Source organism: Tamandua tetradactyla, chromosome 14, assembly GCF_023851605.1.
Source record: "Tamandua tetradactyla isolate mTamTet1 chromosome 14, mTamTet1.pri, whole genome shotgun sequence".
NCBI classification, from domain to species: Eukaryota; Metazoa; Chordata; class Mammalia; order Pilosa; family Myrmecophagidae; genus Tamandua; species Tamandua tetradactyla.
The window spans coordinates 12,084,861-12,109,005 of NC_135340.1; the positions used below are offsets into that span (position 1 = coordinate 12,084,861).

The 24,145-nt window shown below is 36.1% G+C and overlaps 1 long non-coding RNA gene across 5 annotated transcripts in view; it reads left to right on the forward strand.

Annotated features, from left to right (window-relative positions):
* The window catches only part of LOC143654803 (uncharacterized), a 296,513-nt gene that overhangs the window by 34,091 nt on the left and 238,277 nt on the right, over positions 1-24,145 (forward strand). For 2 of the 5 annotated variants that reach the window (XR_013161969.1, XR_013161972.1), the window contains exon 2: positions 9,838-10,047. The exons of the other annotated variants lie outside the window; for them this stretch is intronic. This is a non-coding gene — a long non-coding RNA (uncharacterized LOC143654803). The remainder of the gene's footprint in view (positions 1-9,837; positions 10,048-24,145) is intronic. 5 annotated transcript variants of the gene reach the window in all.

Here is a 24,145-nt window from a genome sequence, read left to right on the forward strand (position 1 = left end):
ATTAAGACCTGTTTTGTGCCCCAGCATATGGTCTATTCTGGAGAATATTTCATGAGTACTAGAGAGGAATGTATATCCTGGCTTTGGGGTGCAACAATCTCCCTCCCTTTCTTGATTTCTCTCTCTCTCTCTCTCTCCATATATACATATATATTGTTTTTTTCTAATTTATTTCTTATACTGTTTAGGTTTTCTATTTTCTTATTTATCTTCCGTTGGTTGTTCTGTCTATAGAAGCAAGTGGTGTGTGAAATTGCTCACTCACTATTACTGTAGAAACATCTATTGCTCCCTTCCATTTTGTCAGTGTTTGCCTCATATATTTTAGAGCACTTTGTGTGCATAACCATTTGTGATTGCTATTTCTTCTTGGTGAATTATCCCTTTATTAATATATATGGTCCCTTCCTTGTCTCTTATGACTAAGCTTTACATTTAAAGTCTATTTTCTCTAATATTAGGATAGGTACCCCAGCATTCTTTTGGTTACTACTTGTGCAGAATATCTTTTTCCATCCTTTAACTTTCAACCTATTTGTATCTCTGGGTCTAACATGAGTCTCTTGTAAACAGCATATAGATGGGTCATATTTTAAAATCAATTCTGCTGATCTGTGTCTTTTAATTGGGAAGTTTAATCCATTAAAATTTAAGTTTTTACTGTAAAGGCAGTTCTTGATTTAACCATCATATCCTTGGTTTTTATATAGCAAATCTATTTCTCTCTCTCTCTTTATATTTTAATTTACCCTTTGTGATACACTTCAATTTTTTACCTTCTTCCAGAGCTCTCTCCTGTTGTTTTTTTCCAGGTGCCAGAACTCCCTTTGGTATTTCTTGTAGGGTAGGTCTTTTTTTAAAAAAACTCCCTCAACATTTGTTTATCTGTGAAAATTTTAAACTCTCCCTCACTTTTGAAGGATAGCTTTGATGGGAATAGAATTTTTGGCTGGCAATTTTTACCTTTCAGAATCTTAAATATATTGTACCACTGCTTTCTCATTTCCATGGTGTCCAATGACTAGTCAGTGCTTAGTCTTATGTGGCTTCCCTTGTATGTGGTGATTCACTTTTCTCTTGCTGCTTTCAAGACTCTCTCTTTCTCTTCAATATTTGAAAGTCTGTTTAGTACGTGTCTTGGAGTGGGTCTAATTGGAATTACTCTATTATTTGGAGTTCATTGGGTTTCTTTGATTTGCCTCCTGTATTATCTAGGGTTCTCTAGAGAAACAGAGTCAGCAGGAGATATCTGCAAATATAAAATTTATAAAAGTGTCTCACACAAAAGTGGAGATGTAAGAGTCCAAGATCTGTAGGTCAGGCCATGAGCTGACAGCTCCAAGGAAGGTCCTCAACAAGGTCTCAGGAGAGCCTGGCTGGCTGAGGTGGAAAGAGTGACTGTCTCTTCTGAATCCTCCTTAAAAGCCATTCAGTGATTAGATTAAGCATCACTCATTGCAGAAGACACTCCCCTTAACTGTTTGCAAATGTAATCAGCTGTGGATGCAGTGAACATAGTCATGATTTAAGTGCACAAAATGTCCTCACAGCAACAGACAGGCCAGTGCTTGCCTGACCAGATAATTGGGCACCACCACCTGGCCAAGTTGATAGATAAACCTGACCATCATATCTAATTATGACTTTTATAAGAGTTGAAAAGTTTTCCCCAATTATCTCCTCAAATAATCTTCTGAGTCCTTTACTGTTCTATTCTCCATCTGTGACACCAGTGATTCTTATATTTGTGTGCTTCATGGTGTCAAACATTTCCATGAGATACAATTCAAATTTCTCCGTCTTTTTCATGATTTGTTCTTTTCTGCATTCAAATTTAGTTGCTCTGTCCTGTAATTCACTTCTTCTTTCTTTTACCTTTTCGAATCTGTTGCTGTGTGTCTCTAGTATATTTTTAATTTGATCTAAAGTATCTTTCATTCCTGTAAGCTCTGCTATTGCAGTTCTTCTTTATGCTCTTTTAGTTTCTTCTTGATATCCTTTATCAAGGACCTTTATCATTGGTCTTTAGACAACCAATGGGATTTTATAGGAGATTTGTTCAATCATCTTTAATTATTTGTTCTAAATTCTATGTCTCTTCCAGCTTTTTAATGGTCATAACTTCTTGGATCTTCACATACTCTATAATTTTTATTCGTTTCTTTCACCAGCATTTGATTAATTCGTTTCACCAGCATTTGATTAATTTACTGAGGTTATTTTGAAAGTTGATTTCCCTTGCTTGTCTAAAATTTTCTAGTTGCTTGGGTATCATCCAAGGTCTCCTTTCGCATTTGGCCTGTCAGTTGTTTTCATCCAAACCAGTACAGGGCCCTTGCATAGAGGGTGCAGCCCTTTTTGGAAGTCTGCTAGGGACTGGGCAGAGAGCCATTTTGTCAGATTGCACTTTCCCTGTTTCCCCATGATGGCACCCTTGGGCCAAATCTTCCCCACAAACACACCTCTCCCTGAACTACAGAAGGCCACTTGGCTAGGACCCAACCAGACAATAAACCAGTCAATACTCCATGTTCAGTGGAAGCCATTGGCTCCATGAGTAGGGGATGGGTACTGTACACCTTGACTGAGACCCCACCTGTGGGCACAATGTGTTTGGTGATTCCCAGACATGGAAAGACCTTGGGTTGGGGGGAATGAGAGGTTCAACTTCCCCAGCTAGCAACCAATCCAGGAATGTTCTGTATTTTGCTCTCCAGCAAGACCTCAGTTTGTACTTGGTCACTCAGTTGACATTTGGTTGTCTGTATTTCTCAGCTGAAACAGGGCCAGTTGGGATAGGTCAGGTCCAGTGGGCAGGGATAGAGTATGGAGAGCCTCTCAAATGTTCTGTAATTCCCACTGCAGTTTCAGGCCTGCACAACAGGTGGCACTTTTTGGTAACTTAATCATGCTCAGAAACTGTCTGCCTCCTAGCAACAAAGCTGCATCTGACCAGATGGGCCTGAAACTGTGGGTTGCCTGTGCCCTCACTTCACCAGCCAAAATCTGGCTCAATATGCTGCTGTCTGCCCCAATTTACTTGTGGCAGAGGATTCCCCCAGCTACCCCAGTCTGCAGCCATCCACCAGGCAAGGATCAGGCTGTCAAGTGCTGTTTGCCTCACAGGCTGGGAAAGAGCATCATGACCCAGGACTGGAAACACAATCTCTGTCCACATTTTCTCAGACTCTTCATCCCATATGACCCAGGCCTTGAAATGTCCTCCCCTGTCCCTGGGTCCCAAAACAGTTGATGTGGGCAGTTTCTGCCTGGCTTCTTGCTGCTTTTAGGGAAGATTTTGTGGGTCCCTCCTATCTTAGTTTGCTAAGGGTGCTGGAATGCATTATACCTGAGATGGATTGGCTTTATAAAGTATATTTATGCAGTTACTAATTTGGGAAGGCACATGGCAGCATCTTCTGAGCTTCTCCCCCAGCTTCTGGGTTCAAATGGCTTTCCCGAGGTTGGTTCCTTTCTGCATCTATAAATGTCTGGGTCTGAGCCAGCTCTGAGCTCTGAGCTGCATTTTACTGGTCTGTGCTGAGCTCCTTCTCTCTCTTCTGACCTCTCATTTTAAGCCTCAATCATTGGGTAAGGCACTCCCCTTAGCCAACTGCAGATGTGATCAGTCATAGATGAATTTCACATGCTGAAGCTCTAATCAAAAGTTTCCACCCTACAATATTGAATCATGAATAAAAGAAATGGCTGCCCCCACAAGATTAGATCAGGATAAAAACATGGCTTTTCTGGGGTACATAACAGTTTCAAACCTGCACAATAATTGAATATGATTTCTTTTGATTTGTCCAGAGTAACTGTTCAAGTTATTCTTTTCAATAAATGCCTCAGTAAATATGTATATTTTCCAAATTCTGAGCTAAAAAGTAACAGAGGCAGATTATATAACCATGACTTTCTGAATTCACAGTCACTACTATTATATATTACTTTCTATAGGACTTCTCCATAGAATAATAGAATATACAATGTACTACTTAGGTTAATGGGTGTTAGCAGACTCAGTCGTATTTCCTTTGATATTATTGGATTAAACTGGATAATATGTTTCTAAACTTTTAATCATGTCTACATGATTTTTCTTACTATTTAAGTATTCTTATTTTGAGATTTATGGTTGTACAGAAGTAACGACAATGATACCCATTAATTAACTTAAAATTTACTTGGATAACTAATCTGAGATTCACATTTATATTTTTTATTAAGAATGGCACATATTTCAATATCGTCATTATATTCCAAAAAGTACTAACCTACTATTTGTTCATAAGTACTAATTTAAGTTATTATTATTTTATACAGCTAGTCTTTATGTCCATATCTATGATAGGAGACTCTAACATTCTGTTATTAAATGATGATGTATAAATAAAAAAAAGAGAAAGTAATGTAGGAAACTGTAATCTATTGACGGATACTCACAGAGCCATATAATGTTAGTTTACTGAATTTATGTAAATTTGTTTTATGCAATTTCAAGATTGAGTTTAGCATAAGACACTATGCTTGTGCCTTCACACACATATATGTGCAAAACACACATGCACACAGGGATATAAAATGCCAAATAATTTAGTGGTTATACAATTTGAGAATCAGTGAGTCATTAAGTGCTTTGTTATTAAGCAGGAATATAAATTCCAAACAGATGTATATGTCATACCTAAGATAAAAGAGATAAGAGAAAGCAGATACTATGAAGAATAGTGGGTTGCTCCAACATACTAAATGAAGGAAAAAGTAAAATTTTATTTTTAATAGCCATTTAAAAAATAAAAGAACAATAAATTAATCAAGGAAATATTATTTTTCAACATTTGTTAAGTCTATCATTTTCTCAGAAATATTTATTGAGAATGTACATGTGCCAGATATATTCTAGGCATTGGGGATACATTGATGAACGAAACTACATACCTATTGAAATTGAGTTACCCGTCAAGTGGAGAGGCAAGGCAAGTAAGCAAATAAATATTGTGACTTCATATAGTGGGAAATACAAATAAAAATAATAACATCAGGTGTGATCATGCTTGAGATAAGTAGTTTATATTGGGCACCAGGGAAGGCATCTCTGAGGGAGCAGCATTAGACCTTACACTTGAATCATGAATAAGAGGTGGGGTAAGAAGAAGTGAATGGAGAGCAGCTCTGGACTAAGAAGACCGCAAGTAGAGAAATCCTGTAACAGATACGATATTCGTGTCAGAGGCACAACAGAATGAACAAGCAGAGTCAAGGAGAAGGAATGTGGTAGGGAGTAAGATCAAAATTATGGACACAGTCCAGAACACTTGGCGCGATAAAAGCCATGGTGGAACAGTTTCTACTTCTGTCCCACCCATATTGCCTGCATACACATCTCTATATCTGAAACTCTGCCTGAAGGTGATTTTTTCAGTCACAGGCTCCTCCTCGCCCTGGAAGCACACACAGTTTGAGAGAATTAATCTGGAGCAGCCACAATGAGCAGATATTACATGAACAAATACCCAATTTTGGTTGCTCCTCAGGTGATATAACTCTTAAGCATCTTCTTGACTTTCTCCCATAGTTTCCCAGGAAGATTTATGGCTAGAAATTTGGATTTTTTAAAGTACAGTTTATGGTCATAGAGCACTTTTAAACAGGGAAGTGATGTCATTTATTTTATATTTAAAAATGATTCCAGCTGTGGGTAGAAAATATATTGTAGATCAACAAGCATGAATTTGGAGAAATCTGTTCAGCAGTCTAGGTCAATAATTCTGGCAAGAATCATCAGTGGCTGTGTGGATTAGGGTTGGAGGTGTTAAGAAATGATGAGATTCATAATTTTATCTTCAAAAGAGAACATTCAATATTTTCTCAGGAACTGGATGGGCAGGAGAGAATTGGTAAAATAAAGAAAAGAGATTTTGGTTGGGGTCTTGTGCTGAGGGAATAGATTTTATTTTGTTCCATTTTTGAGCAAGAAATGAGATTTGGGGGGGAAGGGAAAATAATTCAGTTTTGGATAATATATTTGAATTATTTATTGGATAGCCCAGTGGAGAAGTGAAAGAAGCAACTGGTCAAATATCCAGAAGAAAGGTCATATATGGAGATGTTAATTCAGAGTATAGAGCATTGTTAGATCTGTGGTATTGGTTGAAACATATAGAGAGAAGAATGGAGAAAGGAGAGCCCCAACTCTTCAACAGTTAGAGGTCAGTAGAGAAGAATATAGCCTACAAGGACTAAACGTGTGTGTGGACACATAGATATATTAAAACCTCTTTAACTTATCACCCAATCATTTATTTTTCAAATAAGTATTTTTGGTACACCAAACACATGTTAGCCATCATACTATACACTGGACATAAAAATGCTGCTCTTGATTTCAAAGTTAATGGAGGTTATAGATAAAACCATCAATAATATTCAGGAAATGAGAGGCATTTAGAAAGTGAAACATGCAAAAAAAAAAAAGGGTATTTCATTAAGTGCAAGAGCAGGGACCATAAATGTTTGCACAGGGTTATGCTCGTCCTGAGTCTTTCAGAACCTAAAGGAATTAATAGGTGCAAGGATGGAAGTATTCTAATCATAAGAAAGAGCATTTGAAAAGATTGTGACAACTAGAGAGTTCTGGGAGTTTGAAGAGCTGCAATCTGTTTGTGTGGCTTGAGCAGCAGCTGAGTTGGTCCACAGCGTGAATCTCCTGAAGGCTATAGTGATTCACTGAAAGCATTTTGGCAAGATTATGCCAATATTATATTTAGTTTTTTGAACATTATCTGTAAATAGTGTGTATATGGATTTGAAGGGAAGGATAGAGCAAATGAGAGATGAGTTAGAATGTAATTTTGAATAGTCTGGCCAAGAATGACTTTAACAAATAAGGAGACAAGGAGTCGAATGACCAAAATACAGGCATATCTGAGAGATGTTACAAATTAACTTCCGTATCACCACAGTAAAGCCAATATTGCAATAAACCAATTCACATAATTTTTTCATTTCCCAGTGCAAGTAAAAGTTATGTTTATATTACACTGTGATTAAGTGTACAATACCATTATATCTAAAAACAATATATGTACCTCAGTTTAAAAATATTTTATTGCTAAAAAATGCTTAACCATCATCTGAGTCTTTAGCAGGTCACAATCTTTTTGCTGGTGGAGAGTCTTGGCTTGATGTTGTTAGCTGCTGACTTATCAGGGTGGTGGTTGCTGAAGGTAGGGTGGTGGCAGCAGTTTCTTAAGTAAGATGACAATGAAGTTTGACACATCAATTGACACTTCCTTTCACAAAAGATTTCTCTGACTATGAGATCCTGCTTGATAGCATTATTTCAAAATTTGAGTCAATTCTCTTAAACCTTGCCATGCTTTATCAATTAAGTTGTTGTAATATTCTAAATTAATTGTTGTCATTTTGACAGTGTACATGAGATCTTTACCAGGTGTAGATTCCATCTCAAGAAACCTCATTTTTTTTTTTTTTTTTAACATGGGCAGGCACCGGGAATCGAACCCGGGTTCTCGGGCATGGCAGGCAAGCATTCTTACCTGCTGAGCCACCATGGCCTGCCCAAGAAAACTCATTTTTGCTGATCGGTAAGAAGTAATTTCTCATCCTTCCAAGTTTTATCATGAGGTTATAGCAATTCAGGCTCCACTTCTAGTTCTAGTTCTCCTGCTATCTCTATGACATCTGAGGTTACTTTCTCCACTGAAACCTTGAACCCTTAAATGCCATCTGTGAGGGTTGGAATCAACTTCTTCCAAACTCCTGTTAATGTTGATGTTTTGACCTCCTTCCATTAATCACAAACATTCTTAATGATATCTAGAATGGTGAATCCTTTCCAGAAGGTTTTCAATTTACTATGCTCAGATCCATCATAAGAATCACTATCTATGTCAACTATAGCCTTATGAAATCTATTTCTTAAATAATATGACTTGAAAGAATTCTTCCTTGATTACTGAGCTGCAAGATGGATGATGTGTTACTGTAATAAAAACTGCTTCTTTCCTTCAGAATGGAAGAGAGTTAGGGCCTTGGTCTGGATTAGGCTTTGGTTTAAGAGAGTGTTGCAGCTGGTATGATGTTCTATCCAGTCTACTAAACTTTTTCCACATTGGCAATAAGACTATTTTGCTTTCTTATCATCCATGTGTTCACCGGAGAAGGACTTTAAATTTTCTTCAAGAACTTTTCTTTTGCATTCACAAGTGGTCTGTTTGGCATAAGTGGTCTAGTCTTCATCCTATGTCAACTTTTGACATGACTTCCTCACTAAACTTGTGAGCTTAAATCAAAGATTTAACATGAGAGACATGGGACTCTTCCTTTCACTTGAAAAATTCAAGGTCATTTTAGAGTTATTAATTACCCAAATTTTAATATTTTTGTGTTTCAGTGAACAGGGAAGGCTGAGGAGAGGTAGAGTGATGGGGGGATGACCAGTCAGTAGAGCACTCAGAACACACACATTTATTGATTAAGTTCACTGTTTTATAAGGACATGGTTCATGGTACTCCAAAACAATTATAATAATGACATCAAAGATCACAGATCCCCATAGCAGATATACAGTGAAATATTACTATATATAATATATAATTGTGTAATGTTTGAAATATTACAAGATTTACAAAAATGTTGTGAGTAAATGCTGTTGGAAAAATGATGCCAATAGACTTAATGCAGGGTTGCCATAAACCTTTCATTTGTAAAAAATATAATATCTGTGAAGCACAGTAAAGCAAGGACCAATACAATGAGCCATGCAAGTGATAATAAAATTACAAATTGCAAGTTATTATTCTAAAATGTTACTATCTAATCTTTGTATAGTCATTCACAAAGTTCTTTACCTATAATTTTTAAAATTACCTCTAAATATTAAGATGCATATAATGCAAATATCCATGTATTATAGATAGGAAAACTGAGACATGGAAAGACTGATTAACTTACAGCCAGAAAGTAACAAAGCTGGGATTGGAACTTAGGCAGTATGTCATTAATATATATAAGAGGTAGAATATGCATGACTTGGGGACTCTTTGGATAGATGGCATTGAGGCCATTACTGTTGACCATAATCAGGCTGCTTTTTATTGTTGAATGTATGGTGGTATTATTTGTTAAACTATGAGGAATAGATGTAGAGAAATGTGGGTCATTAAATGATTTTCCAATTGGATTAAATGTGCTCTTGAAATATTACACATGAAAGACATAGTAATATAATTACAATAAAATGACATTTCTCTGTAATTTCCATTGTATTTCTAGAGATAGGAAAGTACCGACTGTCCTTTATGAAAGAAACCTCTCTCCGTGTCTGTTGGTTGATTGACAATCAAGCCTTTATGCAAAACAGAAGAAGTACAAATATATTGTTTTAGCTATGTGCCAAATTTACGTACTGTGATAAGTGGGCATGTTTTAGGAATTATGTTGCTGTAAACAAAATATGGTCTATCCTGCCAAATTTGAAAAGTATCTTGTCAAGAACCCTAGACTCTGTGGTTACCAGCTAACCAGCGTGGAAACTTACTAATACTAAGGCACTATACTCTGATGTGGCCAAGTCCTGGGTCTGGAGTCAGAAAGATGGCAGGATCTTGACTTTTATTTTCATTGAAATGATGCATAAAGGGCTGATGTGAGTTATGTGAATATTCTACACGTTCCATACTAGGTAAATTTTTGGAAGCAGAAAGAGTGTATGTGTGTGACTCTTTCTCCTCCTTTAGATCATAATATTGAAGATGGTAGTACTTAGAAAGCTGACAGGAAGAAGGACTTTCTCCCTTATTTTTTTTAAGCTCTGGGATGAGAACCATGCAAAAATGGACAAAAATTGGTGGAAATAATTCAGCAGTGACATGACTTGACTAGATAGAAGAATTTACAGCAGTATTCCCGAGGCTCTTCACCCTTCAACCTGGATGTGATGTGGAAAGGACTCAGAAGTTCCTCTATGTCATCATTTCAGCTGAGAGTTCAACTGACTACCTTTGCTGAACCATGAATGTGTAAGTGATGTGATTGGTCCCCACAGAGGTGGATTTACCATGAAGCTAATGAGGATGAAACTTAAAGGTCCCTCATTATATGGGCTTATTTAAAGGCACAATCCCAATTTTATATTAAAAATTATTTTCCTATTTCCCTTTAAAAAAAAGTCCCCTAAGTTGCACAAGCTTCTGAACCCCCCAAATCTTGGTCTATCTGCAGGTCCAGGAATTGAATGTGAATCATTGCCAAATCTTAGGGGTGTGTGTTTGTGTGTGTGTGTGTGTGTGTGTGTGTGTGTGTGTGTGTGTGTTTGTGTGTAGGGGATCTGAAGCCCAACCCAGCTTCTCTATTATGCTTAGAGACCTCCCATAGGTAAAATATGCCTCATTTATTGCCACCAAAGGTCCCCTATGAAGGGAGTGCAATGGAAGCTGTGTTGGGTCTCCCAGTGAAGATCTCAAGTCTCAGATGCTATATTTGATGTTCCACATTCTTTCTTAAGTTAACCTAGTGATAGGAAAAAGCTTATCCTGTCCTGTAAGTTGGACTGTCAACCTGAATCCAATATGATTGTTCATTTGTGTTTACTATATGAATGCGAGAGAATGAATATACAAATAGACAATGACCAAGAAACTTTGTCCCCATACCTGCAGCACTCATCCAGGAAACTGACCATTTCTATGGCAAATATCCCAAGAAGTCAAACCACAACCCCTGTAACAAGTAACCCAAAATATCCAGGACTTGGTTAATAAGTGACAGCTTCCCTAATTTTTATTCCTACTTCCAATGTAGAACTAGCCAGGCAAAGCTAAATATGCTCTTTAATCAAACACAAAGGATGCCCCACTTCTAGTTGCCTGCCTCCAGCTTCCCTATGTCATTAGTCTCTAATTAGGAAATGCCTGAAATCTTCCCTTTTTACCACTAGAACATTTCCCAATTCCTCTGTTTAACTTTAAGTCTGCCAACCCCAAGTCATGGTGGCTTACTTCCTTGCTATAGATATCTCTGAATAAATAGCCTTAGTTCTCATTTGGATGTTGTTCCAATTAAAGCAAATCTATAGAAATGTCCGATCTAAGGCATCCAAGGAAAGATACCTTGATTCAAGAAGGCCATTGAAATTCAGGGTCTCTTTCTCCAAGTTAGAAGGCCCATGATGAACATAGTCAGCGTTTCTCTGTCATCTGGAAGGGCACATGGTGAACACACTGTCATCTGCTAGCTTTATCTCCTAGCTTCCTGTTTCATGAAGCTCCCTGGGAGGTGTTTTCCTTCTATATCTCCAAAGGTCTCTGGCTGGTGGACTCTACTTCTTGTGGCTATGTCGTTCTTCTCTTCTCTCTCTGAATCTCTCTCTTTCTCTAAAATGTTTTCTCTTTTATAGGATTCCAGTAGACTAAAGAAATGGGTGGAGACAGGTCTCCACCTAATCTAGTTTAACAGCCACTCTTGATTGAGTCACATCTCAGGGAAATGATCTAATTACAATTTCAAACATACAGTACTGAATAGGGATTAGAAGAAACAGCTGCCTTTACAAAATGGGATTAGGATTAAAACATGGCTTTTCTAGGGTACATATACCCTTTCAAACCAGCACAGATGTTCTTCATTTATTCACAAAAATACTACCTTCAAATTTTTATTTCTATGATATGTGTGAAAAATTATTTTACTCTATTTTATGTAGTATGTCTTTAAGTTTTTGACAGATTTTATTTCATAATCTCTTTATTCTAAATTCTAATTACTCTTCTTCTTATAGGAATTGCATGTAGTGTTTTATATTCCATTTCCTAAATTCATTTTTAAACTTTTATTTCTAGTTTTAATTTTATGTTTTCTGATGCATGTTTTAGTTATTACTCTTGACTTCTAGCCACATATATATTTTTCATTTAATCCCATTTATTTAAAATTATATTTAAAAATTCTCTTTTCCTGTGGGTATATTTTATTGCTGTATGGTAAATACTGTTCTGCACATGCATATAACACTTACTGAAAAAGCTGAATACTCAGGAAAATTAGATGAAAACAAAAATTGTCCATAATCTCCTACTGCTATTTTTTCTTGCTCATTTAAACTATAGATAAATTCTTCTGCCCAGAAATAAGTGATTTTAAAGTATGAAGTTTTTAAAATTTTACTTTTTAATATGTTAAATATTCTTTATAAATATTATTTTAAGGGCTGAATATTTCAAAATTTAGGTTCTACTAATAATATATAAAACCTCTAACCAAATTTTGGATTTTATATCATTTCCTTTTTTTTTGCTGTAGAGAAACATAATTGTAATACTCAGGCCTACACAAAAATTAAATTGTGTAAAGTTAATTGGTTTCTGAGTGTATTTGGATAGTGATCAGTTTCCCATGAACTGCTATTTATATGGTTTCCTCTTTCTCACAGATTCTGTTAGTGCAATGGAATCAATCTTCCATATTTCATAAAATTAGAATTTAATTTTTTATACTTAACTAGAATTTTCATAAATTAAATCAATATGTTTTTTAAAGCCCACACTTGAATTATTTGTATTATTAGACTCAATCACAGATAGACTTTTGTGAAGGACAGAATATTGTGTTATTGATTTAGGTTTTGTTTTTATAAACTGAAAGGAATAAGAGGAATACCATTTTCTTCATTCCAAGAAGTTAGTTAAGCTTTGTATTCTGAATCTACTAGTTTAGGGAAGTCTTTAAGATTTTTTTTTTTTCGGGGGATGGGGATGGGAATTGTCAAATATTCAAATGAATATCTCCAGGGTCTTTTGCTTTTTTGCTTGTTTGTTTCAGATAAGTGTTTACTGATGAAAATAGTTTTGTTACTGTGTATTAGTTAGATTCAGTTGTCAATTGGCCAGGTGAACATACCTAGTTCTGTTGCTGCGGACACAAGCCAATGGTACCTGAATCTCATCTGTTGCTAATTACATCTGCAGTCGGCTAGGAGGCGTGTCTGCTGCAATGACTGACGTTTGACTTAATTGGCTGGTGCTTAAATGAGAGAACGCAATGTAGCACAGCCTAAGCAGCTCGGCATTCCTCATCTCAGCACTCGCAGCTCAGCCCAGGCCTTTGGAGATGCAGATAGAAGTCACCCTGGGGAAAGTTGTTGGAACCCAGGGGCCTGGAGGGAAGACCAGCAGAGACCACTGTGTCTTCCACATAAGAAAGAACCTCGGTGGAAAGTTAGCTGCCTTTCCTCTGAAGAACCAACAAAATAAATCCCCTTTTATTAAAAGCCAATCCGTCTCTGGTGTGTTGCATTCCAGCAGCTAGCAAACTAGAACATACTGCTTTTAGAATTTTTTCCTAATGCTGGGAAAATATTTGTATTTTCAGCTTTCCATATTAATAGAGTACTGCCTTTGTTTCTATGTATTCTACTGTGGAAGTGGACATATGTAATATGAAAATGCCTGCAATACATGACTCGGGAAGGTTGACATCCGAGTCCCAGTTTCCAAGTAGACAAATATCCTTGAGTTATTAAACATCCAAACTTCCCCTCAAGCACCTGAGTGTTAATGAGAGCAGCTGTGGCCCAGAAGGCCAGGTACTTCTCTGAATAAGCAAGACTATTGAAGACCCCTGAAGCTATTGGACGATATTAGGTATATGGAAGTCCTATCATCTTTCCATTAAGCAGGCAGAAGTTCTACCATCTCTCTGATGTTGGGAATGTAACTTCTTGTCCACCTGGCAGTTTTATTGATTGAGATAAATTTTTAAATGTGCTGTTGAATGGAAATCCAACTCTGATATGTTATTTTTAAGATCAGAATAATTAACAATTATTTTAGGAAAAGATCATGCTTCAAATTCCAAAGAAACACTTGTTTGTTGAGTAATATCATGCAATCTTAGAACACTCCAAAGAAAAATAATCCAACCTATAAATTACTTTTTGGCAGTTGTTTTCAAGAAGAAAATTTAGTCTTAAGGAAAATATTCAGGCCTATCATATAGCTTGACAGGTTTTTTTTTACAGTTTTTTTTATTGTAAAATATAGTATATTTGCAGAAAAGTGGTAAATTTTAAAGTACAGCTTAACAAGCAGTCATAGAGCAAATTTCAAAGTATGGTATGGGTTACAGGTTGCAATTTCAGATGTTTCCTTCTAGCTATTATAATACACTAACAAGAATATCAATATAGTGATTCAGTGGCATAATCATTTTTGAAATGCCGTCTTCTCTGTTACAACTCCTCCCTTTTATTTGATCCTTCTCCCAATCTTCAGGGTTATTTGGGCAATGACCAGGCTAACTTCTCCATGTGGAAAAGGGGTGTTAACATTATGGGGTAGGAGAATGCAACTAGTTGATGTTCTTGGAGAGACGAGTGCATCTTATTTTCAGGGCTTATCTGGCATAGGAGCAATCAGGACGTTTTAAATTTATGAGAAATAAACTTTGTGAGTGAAACTTGTATAGAGCCTTGGATAGAAGCTGGGTTGTTCTATAGGGTTTTCAGTAGTATTTTTGTTGTGGCTTGGCATGGTGTGGCAATTAGGAATATCTAGCTGAAGCTTGCATAAAAATTAATTTCAGGATAGCCTCTCAACTTTATTGGAGCTCTGTTAACCACTAACATCTTATTTTGTTATCTTTATTTTTCTCTTTTTAGTCAGTTGGGCATTGTCAATCCCATGCCAGAGCCAGGTTCATCCCTGGGAGTCATGTTCCACATTGTCAGAGATTTACACTCCTGGAAGTCATGCCTCATGCAGGGGGCAGGGTAATCAGTTTACTTGCAAAGTTGGACTTAAAGAGAATGAGAGGCCACTTCTGTGCAACAGAAGAGGTTCTCTAGAAGCGACTCTTAGGCATAACTTCCCCATTTCAGAAATAAGTTTCATAAGAGCAAGCCTCAAGATCCAGGGCTTGGCCTATTGGGAATCCCAATGGTAGAGAGAGTAGCAGGGATTTTCCAGGTGGGGATGTTTAATAGTTCCATATTTTTTCTCCAGTCACTCAAGGGACTTTGCCAGTACTTTTTTTTTTTTTTATCTGCCCACTCTACTCTGGAATATATCAGGCTATTACATTAAGCTATACAGAATGACAGTATCTCATTCCCAACTCTAGGTTCCATGTGTTTAGGTTGTTGAACTGGCCAGATGGGTTAAGTTAGAGTGTGTGTTAAAGAAAATTTAAGTTTTGGACAAAATAAATACATCTTCCTTTGGCCTCATAGAGGAATACAGACACTGCCATCCTTTATCCTGTATTCTGATTTATCTTAGTCCCAGCCAGATCAGCTTCATTCTTACCTCTAACTGAAGCCTGATATCTTTTTTGGCTTCTTTAACAGTTGCAATAGGGAGCAGAGAATTCCAACTCTGAGTCTTAGGTGTCCCAGGGGTACCCAAAATTCCAGTGAAATATCATGTAATACACATAGAACACAACATCTCAGAATTTAGAAATAAAACTTAAACTTCATGAATAAATGTGAGTGCTAGAAAAGCTTACAGTCTAGGTCCCAATTTTCTTCTAATTATTTTCTAAAAGAGACCATGCAATATTTGTCCTTTTGTTTCTGGCATATTTTGTTGAACATAATGTCCTCAACCTTCTTTCACCTTGTTGCATGCCTCATGACTTCATTCCTTTCTGCAGCCATGTAAAATTCCATTGTATGTATATGCCACATTTCACCCTTCTGCTTCTCAGCCAATGCATCCTTCAACCACCTCCATTCATGATATCCATTGGGTATCATGAATAATGTCATAAACATCAGTGTAAAAATGCATATTTGAGTCCCTGCTTTCATTTCCTCTGAGTCTGTTCCCAGTAATGGGATTGTCTAATCATAGGGAACACTATATTTAGCTTCTCATGGATTGTGGGCCTACTGCATTGTCCTCTGAAGGAACTGCATCATTCTGCTACCCTACCAACATTGAAAGATATACCTCTCAGTCCACATTTTCTCTAGCACTTGAATCTTTGAGTTTAGTTGTTTATTTTTAATTGGCAGATTTTGTTGAGATATATTCATATAGCATATATTTTATCCAGGATAAAAACAATTTCTCACCATATCCATACTTAGTTGTACAATCATCATCACACTCAATTTTAGACAATCTTCATTACTACAAAGGTGAAAATAACAGACATACCCATACCAAAGAGAAAATCCAAAATACCCCATAACTCTTATCCCCCTCTATTATTTACCTGTTGTGGTATCGGTGATATATTCCTGTTAAATATTGTCCATAGCATGACATAAGTATTTTTCCATATACCATTCTATTATTAAGATTTTGTACAGGTATCATGCCTTTGAGGTAGTTCGTGAAAGGATTTATTTATATTTGTCATGCTAATTAGTGAGATACATGACTTTGAACAACCCCTTTCAATCATACTCACCTTCAGTATGGCACTGTTACTTATAAGCCCACTAATGTACTCCCCAAACCACTATCCGTTTCCATACATCAACCTCGTTGACAAGTCTGTACATATTAGGTAACCACTCCTCTTCTCCAGCTACTGTCTATCGTTAGGTCCCCTATATTCTACCTCCTAAGAGTCTGAGTTTAACTTTTCTGGGTGGGGGGGGGTGGTTCTGATATGTTTTGCATGTGATTACTCTGGCAAAGTTATCTTCTGTTGGAGAGGAAGATGAATTTTGCAACCATATCTGCTGCTCCCAACCAAGGAATTAAGGAGAGACCTCCTTGTTAGACTTCACTCTAAAAATGAAATCCTATCCTTAATCTCTCAGAAATCTCCCTTCTCCTTGGAAAGTCCTTGTCAATCTTATTTGAAAATCAGTGGAGTGTACATGAAATAACTACCACAATGAAAATTTCAGAAAATAATTAGCATGTAAATTGTACCAAACAACATAAACTCTGAGTTTCTATGGAACCAGTGGAATACTTTCTTACCAATGTTTATCTTTTTACCCCAAGACTGTAGTTGATCTCTCTACCTGAGCCTCCTTTGTTTGAAGAAACAAAACTATGACTTGCTTGTTCTAGAGGTAAAACCTTTGAACTCTGGCAAAACTTTCCTCTTAGATCTCTGGTCCACAAATGTTTTTATAGCTTCCTTTATTCACTAAAGTAGAAGTCATCCCTATTTTATTATAAATATGTATCCAACTTTTTAAACTTACTTTTATATAGTCTCTTCCATGATTAAATTCCCTCATGCAGTCTGTTCTCTCTTATCATTTGAGATCTCTTTGTAATCAACTCTGTGGGACAGCTATATTTCATTCGGTTATTGCTCTATTCATTTTATCTCTGTTCAGAGAATATCTGTGTGAAACGACTTGCATTTCTATTAAATATACATAAGGAGCATTCATGTGGACTCAGCAGAAGTCTCTGTCTACAGGAAAAGAGTTGTATATATTTCACATGCATTTGGGGAGTGGATTATTTATCATATTTCCTGACGCATGATGGTTTTTAAAAAACAGTAAGTCCATGTGCTGAGGCCTGCATTGATGCAAACTGTCAATATCTGACACCAAACTAGATAGAAACTATTTTCTGCTACAAGCATAACTGAATCACCTCACCCCAATAAATCTCTTATACTACTTGCATCAGTTGTATTTTAAAATGTTGCTTTTTAAATTATGACCATTTAAATTTTAAAAAGGATTTTTTTCAGCAGGAAAAAAATGACCTGAACTTTGAAAAATGCTATAGCTATACTTTGAAGCTGTACTTTGAAGAAACATTTTAGCTGCACCCTACCTTACTCACTGCTAATAGAAGTTTGGAGTAATGCAGTGGTAGAATAATGCATGAAACATCAAGTGTCGACATATTCACAAAATACTTTCTGGGTTTGGAAATGAGAATCTGGGGTCTTAAGCAAAAGGATAGAACAGAAACTTCCTGTCCTTTGATTTTGCTTTTATGGATCATAGACAGAGAGAAATTGAGAAAAGGGTGTGAGGAAGGGAATTCAAGGCCTCACTTTAGCAAAGCATATGATAGGAAAAAATAAGCAATAAATACCTGTTTATTAAATACAGCTAAATGCTATGTCTCTATTAGATTGTTTCCTAAGGAATTTTATATTTAGGCTCTCCTAAATCTGTATAGTTCATTAATTTATTCTTTTGATAAGGAGACTTACCCTTGATTACTATTCTATTTAATGAACTAACTTCATTCTGCCAGCCGTGACTGCTCACCAGTCTTTGGTCTATTGGCCACAATCTTGGCTCTTAAAGTTGTTTCCAGCATGATCAAAGGCTGTGAAATAAGCCTGTGCAATGTATTTTAATTAATGCTATAACAGAGTCATGTGCAGAGCCTGAATATAACTCTGTCATTTTTACTGTAGCTTGGGTGTCATGCAATCACTCTGGTCTGAAGGTATTTTGTCTCCTTTTTGTACCATAATAAGGCGCTATTGCCCCTGGTGTTCATTACTTCACGTTGTTTGCATGAGGTCCAGGGAAGTGTATCCAATTCCAGGCCCTATGCTTTATCAATTTTATTTCATTACAGTTCTCAAATTCTGAACTTGTTTCCTTTATTGGATAGTGTGTTTTGGTTTCTCATACCAGCATTATAGTCTTGGAAGTTATTTTTTCCATTGTTCCTAAAGGCATATACCCAGTAGTTCCAGCGAACACTTATTCCAGCTTACCTCTGATAATAGTTCTCATCTCAAGTCAACCACAACTAGAGATAAATAGGAAAATGGATGTCAAAAATGATTTCTTATTTTTGTTACAATTCCCAATGTAAGGAATAAAATTAGCTGGTTTATGAATTAAAGCTTTAATATAATCTAGCTAATTAGATTGACAACAATATCTTTATCTGCTACTCCTCTAACAATAAAGCAGTGGCTAGCAATCAAAGATGATTTTTCCCTCCTCAGGGACATGTGGCAGTCTAAAAACATTTTTGGTTGTCACAACGAGGGGTAGGTGTTATTATCATCTAGTGGGTGGAAACCAAGGATGCAGGTAAATGCCCTCCAACGCATAGGAAAGTCCATCACAAGAATTATTCAGTCCAAAATACCAGTAGTACTGAGGTTGAGTAAACCTGCAACAGGTTAATAAAGGTTTTCTTAATATTTCAAAAGATAATTCCCAGCACTTGATCTTGCTCATGTAACAACATTAGCACAAAGACATTGGTATTGTTTTCATTAATAAGAATTATGTTTATAAGGTATGACATATTTGGAACTGGTAGGATGGAACAACCAATTTTACAATAGGAAAAGCCACCTACAGTTTAATTTTTGAAGCTTATGATGAGAAATTAAGTCAACATTAGTTAAAGATTCTAACTTCTCCACTAAGCCAACATTTTTGCCACTTGGTTCAAAATACTACCAGCTATTAGGCTGGCTGCCTAATACAAATTGAGGCTGCTTTGTAAATGCTGCTTTGCAAATATTTATGTGATTTTCGATTGTAGGGCAATATAGAGCACATTCAGAAGTAATTTTTACTCAGCTAGCTCTTTTGAAGGAGCACTCCATAGAACCATATAACTCTTCTCTATGTACCAAAAGACCAACTGATAAGAGTCATTTGAGATCCATCTCATAGAGTAACAATTTTTGAGGTTCTTTCATTTGACTCTTTAGGAAAATGAAATGATTAATTAGCAAACATCACATCAATAGCATGGAAAGAAAACATATTTTTCTCTATGTTGATTACTTTAATAAGGCCAGTAATTGTTATAAGTAATGTATTCAAAATAACAGAAGGAAAACAGCTAATATGCATACCCAATACCTGATTTTGAATGCTTAACTGGTTTAATGTATCTGGATTTTTTAAAATAAGAAGTATGTATATTAACAAAATGAACATACCCACAGAGTGATATGTTAAATTTTTTATGAGAAATGAAGTAAAGCTTAAATAGAGAACCTAAAATCTCCATTATCTGCATTGTCTCCATTTTTACTTTATGCTGATTGTCCTGATTTTGCTGAACCTTTTCTGTGATCTATGATAGAATTCTACAATCTATGTTTTCTGTGCTTTTCATAATCCAACTTGATAAAAATGGAATGATATTTCCTAATGTGTTAAGCAGAGTCCTAAAATGACCCCTGAGAATCTCATGTACTATTTCATGTACTGGTGTACCTACCTTGTCTACTGACCTCATCCTGATTGTGGGTGGGACTATGATGAGATAATTCATCCCTGGGTTGGGTTGCATCTTACAGTAAAGGTGATGGAGCCGTCATCCCATGATTACACACTCCCATGGCTACCCTATATTTTATGACTCCTTTGTAGCAGACTAAAGAAAGACTTTCTTGCTGGCTTTGATGAAGTAATCGCTCAGTAAGTGGCTCTCTTACAGCTCTTCTTTATCAGCTGTTTCACTAAGAACAGTTGTTCTCCTCAATATGGTCTATAAAATATTTCCTGTAAAAGTGTGAAAGGAAGGACATTCCTTTCTTTCTTCACGGCCCTACTTACTTAGCATTTCTGTCTGTGTGTCTCTTGCCCAGATGATTCAGGTCAGCACTTTGGCCACACTGGCATGGGGATAAGAGTCTTTATAGATGAGTTTCTCTAACAAAAAGAATTTACACATTATTGGCCAAGCTAAAAGTGCATTCTCCTGTCTGTACAGAAACAAGGATTGCATTATAATTCATATAAACTGCTATTAAATATCCCATCAGACACTTCTGTCGTCCAGGGAGGTCCTTGTTCAGTTAGTTTGTGCTTAACTCACAGTATCACAAAAAATAAATAATTTCATATTAAAACCATTTTATATTTCACATTAAAATGTATTTAGGTTTTTAAATACTTTCTCTTTCTATCAGAAGCAGGAGAATTAAGGAATGAGTCATTTTTTTTTTTTTTTTTGCTTTTGGGGAAACAGACTACTATTAAATTGTAGTTATATATTTTGGGGGAAATTAAAAATATGTATATTTTATTTCCAAAGATAAAAATGATTTGAAGAGGGACAAAGGTAAATAATATTACCTGATTCCTGGAATCACTTACTAAGTTTCAGTAATGCTGACATTTTGTAACTAAAGTAAAAAGGCATATGATTTTCTTAGCCATGTGTCTTCCTCTTTATTCCCTCTCCTTTCTGCTTACTATACTTTAGATTTATATTTAATAAACTTGATACCCCACACACCGAATGAATCAATTTTGTCAACTGAAACCTGTCCTTAAGCTTTTAATGATACAATGCAGCTTACTTCAAAGAAAGTATGTGTGTGCTTTTTGAGGCCAGTGTTTTTATAGTAATCTAACATGACCCATTACCAAGGGTAGTTTGTATAAATGCCACTGCCCTTGCTCAATTCTTATTAAAGTGCAATTAAATATACAGGGCAGTGCAATGGTGGCTCAGTGGCAGAATTCTTACCTGCCATGCTGGTGACCCGGTTCGAGTCCCAGTGCTTGTCGATGCAAAAAACAAAACAAAACAGAAAAAATGCATAAATATATATACACATGAATATAGACATAAATATACATATATGCACTCAAGATTTTTAATGTGCGAAAAAGTACTCACACACCTACACACATATGATTTCCTTTAAAAGTAAATATATAACATTTGAATATACATCATATTACTCATGTTGGGTGATAATACATTCATTCCAGTAAGTAAAAACAGTGTGATGCAGTAGAGAATGAAGCAGTCTGGGGATAATTGGCATGAATAACTGTCCTCATCTTTCTCACTAGCTTGCTATATGAGGTAGGGTGATTACCTGACTTATCTGGGTCCTGAGATCCACCCCCAAATATAAATTGAGGGGACTGGATAGGACCAGTCCATCCACATGATAGTACCTACAGGACATACATTCCCCTTGAGGTGGTAATAGTGCTTTCTAAGAAGAAAAATAGGGGTTCTGTGCTCAAATAAGTTTGGAAATGCTGAGTTAAGCAAAGTAAAAAGGCTTCCTATCGTGAAAGAGAGCTTAGAGTCCTTATAATGCTAACGTGCCCTGAAACTCTGTAAGAGGAGAATTTTAGTATTCAGTGATTCTCTAACTCATTTTACCAACTCAGTTTAGCACTTTTCTTTTTACATAAAGCCAAATAACATCCAGTAGGACCAGTGTTCTCTGGGACTCACTTAGAGAAAAATGGTTCCAGAAATCTTATTAGTAAATAAAAGACATGTTACACCCTAGAAATAACTACAACTGAAATACACCACTGATATAATGAAGGAATACTTGGTGCCTGCAGGTAAAGGAAATAGAAAATTATGTGTCCTCAGAGAGCATTTCAGTGTTCTTAAACACAGAAGATATGTTCCATAATTATCTATAATTTATTTTTTAGTCTATTTGATGATATCCTATTACATTGAAGTAAAATTTCTTAACTAAGGTGGCGATCATTAACAATTTCTGTGTTCTTTGAATAATCAATTTATTATCTTAAGGTTTCTACTTCAGCTCTGGAATGTGGCTTATCCATTTTATGAGCACAATTGAATACGCTGTATGCAGTCAATGATTTTACAATCACTGTTGATTTTCAATGATTAATCAAACTAGAAATTTATGATTCTTCAAAAATATTTCTCTCTTCCAGTATAGAACTGATAACCTAAGAAATTCTTAAGAAAAGTTAGCTGATAAAGCAAAAAATGTATGAAAGATATTTATAGAAATCTCTTTGTAAAATTTAAGTAACTACTTTAATAGTCATATAAAATAATCCAAAGGATAAGTGATAAAAATGAATTGGAAAGCCAGAAGAGAATAAAAAAGCAGACTAGCAACATAAAATCTGGTGTAAGGCATATTTTAATTTAGATACTTTGGGAAACATCTAAGTTTAGCTCTCATATAAGATGTAACACTTCAATGTGTTAAAATATTTTCAATTGCAAAGTGGATTTCTTATATTTTGAAAGCCCACAAAGTAAAACATGAGCTATGATAATTTAAAAAAAAAAATGTAGTTCTCAGCAAAATTTTTATCAACAGGTGCCTGCTTAAAATATGTATGTTTAAATATATTTGTTTATTTATTATGATTTTATTATTTTGTATATACCTCTTTCCTTGCTTTTTAGATTTTTAAAGAATGTAATATTCTAACTGTGCTATGATTCAACTATCCACCAATGATGTCTCCTGATCAAGGAGGTGATAGCAACTCACATGTAGCTAGGATGGATTGACTTGAGATTTTCTTCAGATCTTAAAACCTTAAGTCAAAAGTCTAGTATAATCAGTTGACTTCATCAGTTGGAAAACCTGATGAATTCATCACTGGAAAAGTCTACCCTCAAAATTAACCACTGGAAAAGCCTTCCTTAGAATCAAATAATAAAAGGACAAACTTTACTTGCTTGGGACTCTGAAGTACTATAGAGATGGAGAAGGACTCCAAAAATGGTGAATCAAAGAGAAAGGAAAGCAAACTCAAAAATCAGGTAGGATATTTCCCTCCCACACCGGCTAATCTGGATCCCCTCCTCACTCAGTGGGAGTTGCACAGAAGCAACACAGCCGGCATCCCTCCTGCCAAGGATGCAGGTGCATTGCCGCTCACAGCAATGAGTTAGAATCCCACACATATCCAGGCACGGGGACCCACGTCTGCAGGGACACAGGGTAGACCACAGTCAGCTGAGAAGTGCTACATAACAGAAGGGTCCCCAGGGGAAAATAAAAGAGAAAGAGAGAAACTACAACAGAATCGTTGGCAGGAGCCATACACAGTCAATCCAGGCTCAGTTGGTGGGACCACATAAAAGCAAGACGGACTTTTAAGGACTGACACATCTTTCTGGATTGACCCAACATAGGTCTCAGGAGTGGGAAACCATAATGGGAAAAAACTGGAGGCAGTAAAGCCCCATAAATAAATAAACAGCTAGCTAGCTAGATAGACAGATTGAGCTGCTGTGAAACAAGAAAAGTCCCAGTACTGAAAAGTGTAAGGAAAAGGGAACACTCAACAAGGGAGAGAAATTAAACAAATTATCATAGCTGGAGAGAAAATTCTGCACAAAACAAACAGAACAGATCAAGAATCCCAGCAAATGAACAGAGGAAAGGAAGCTTTCTCCTGGAGATTGAATAAGTTCACAAACAGTGCAA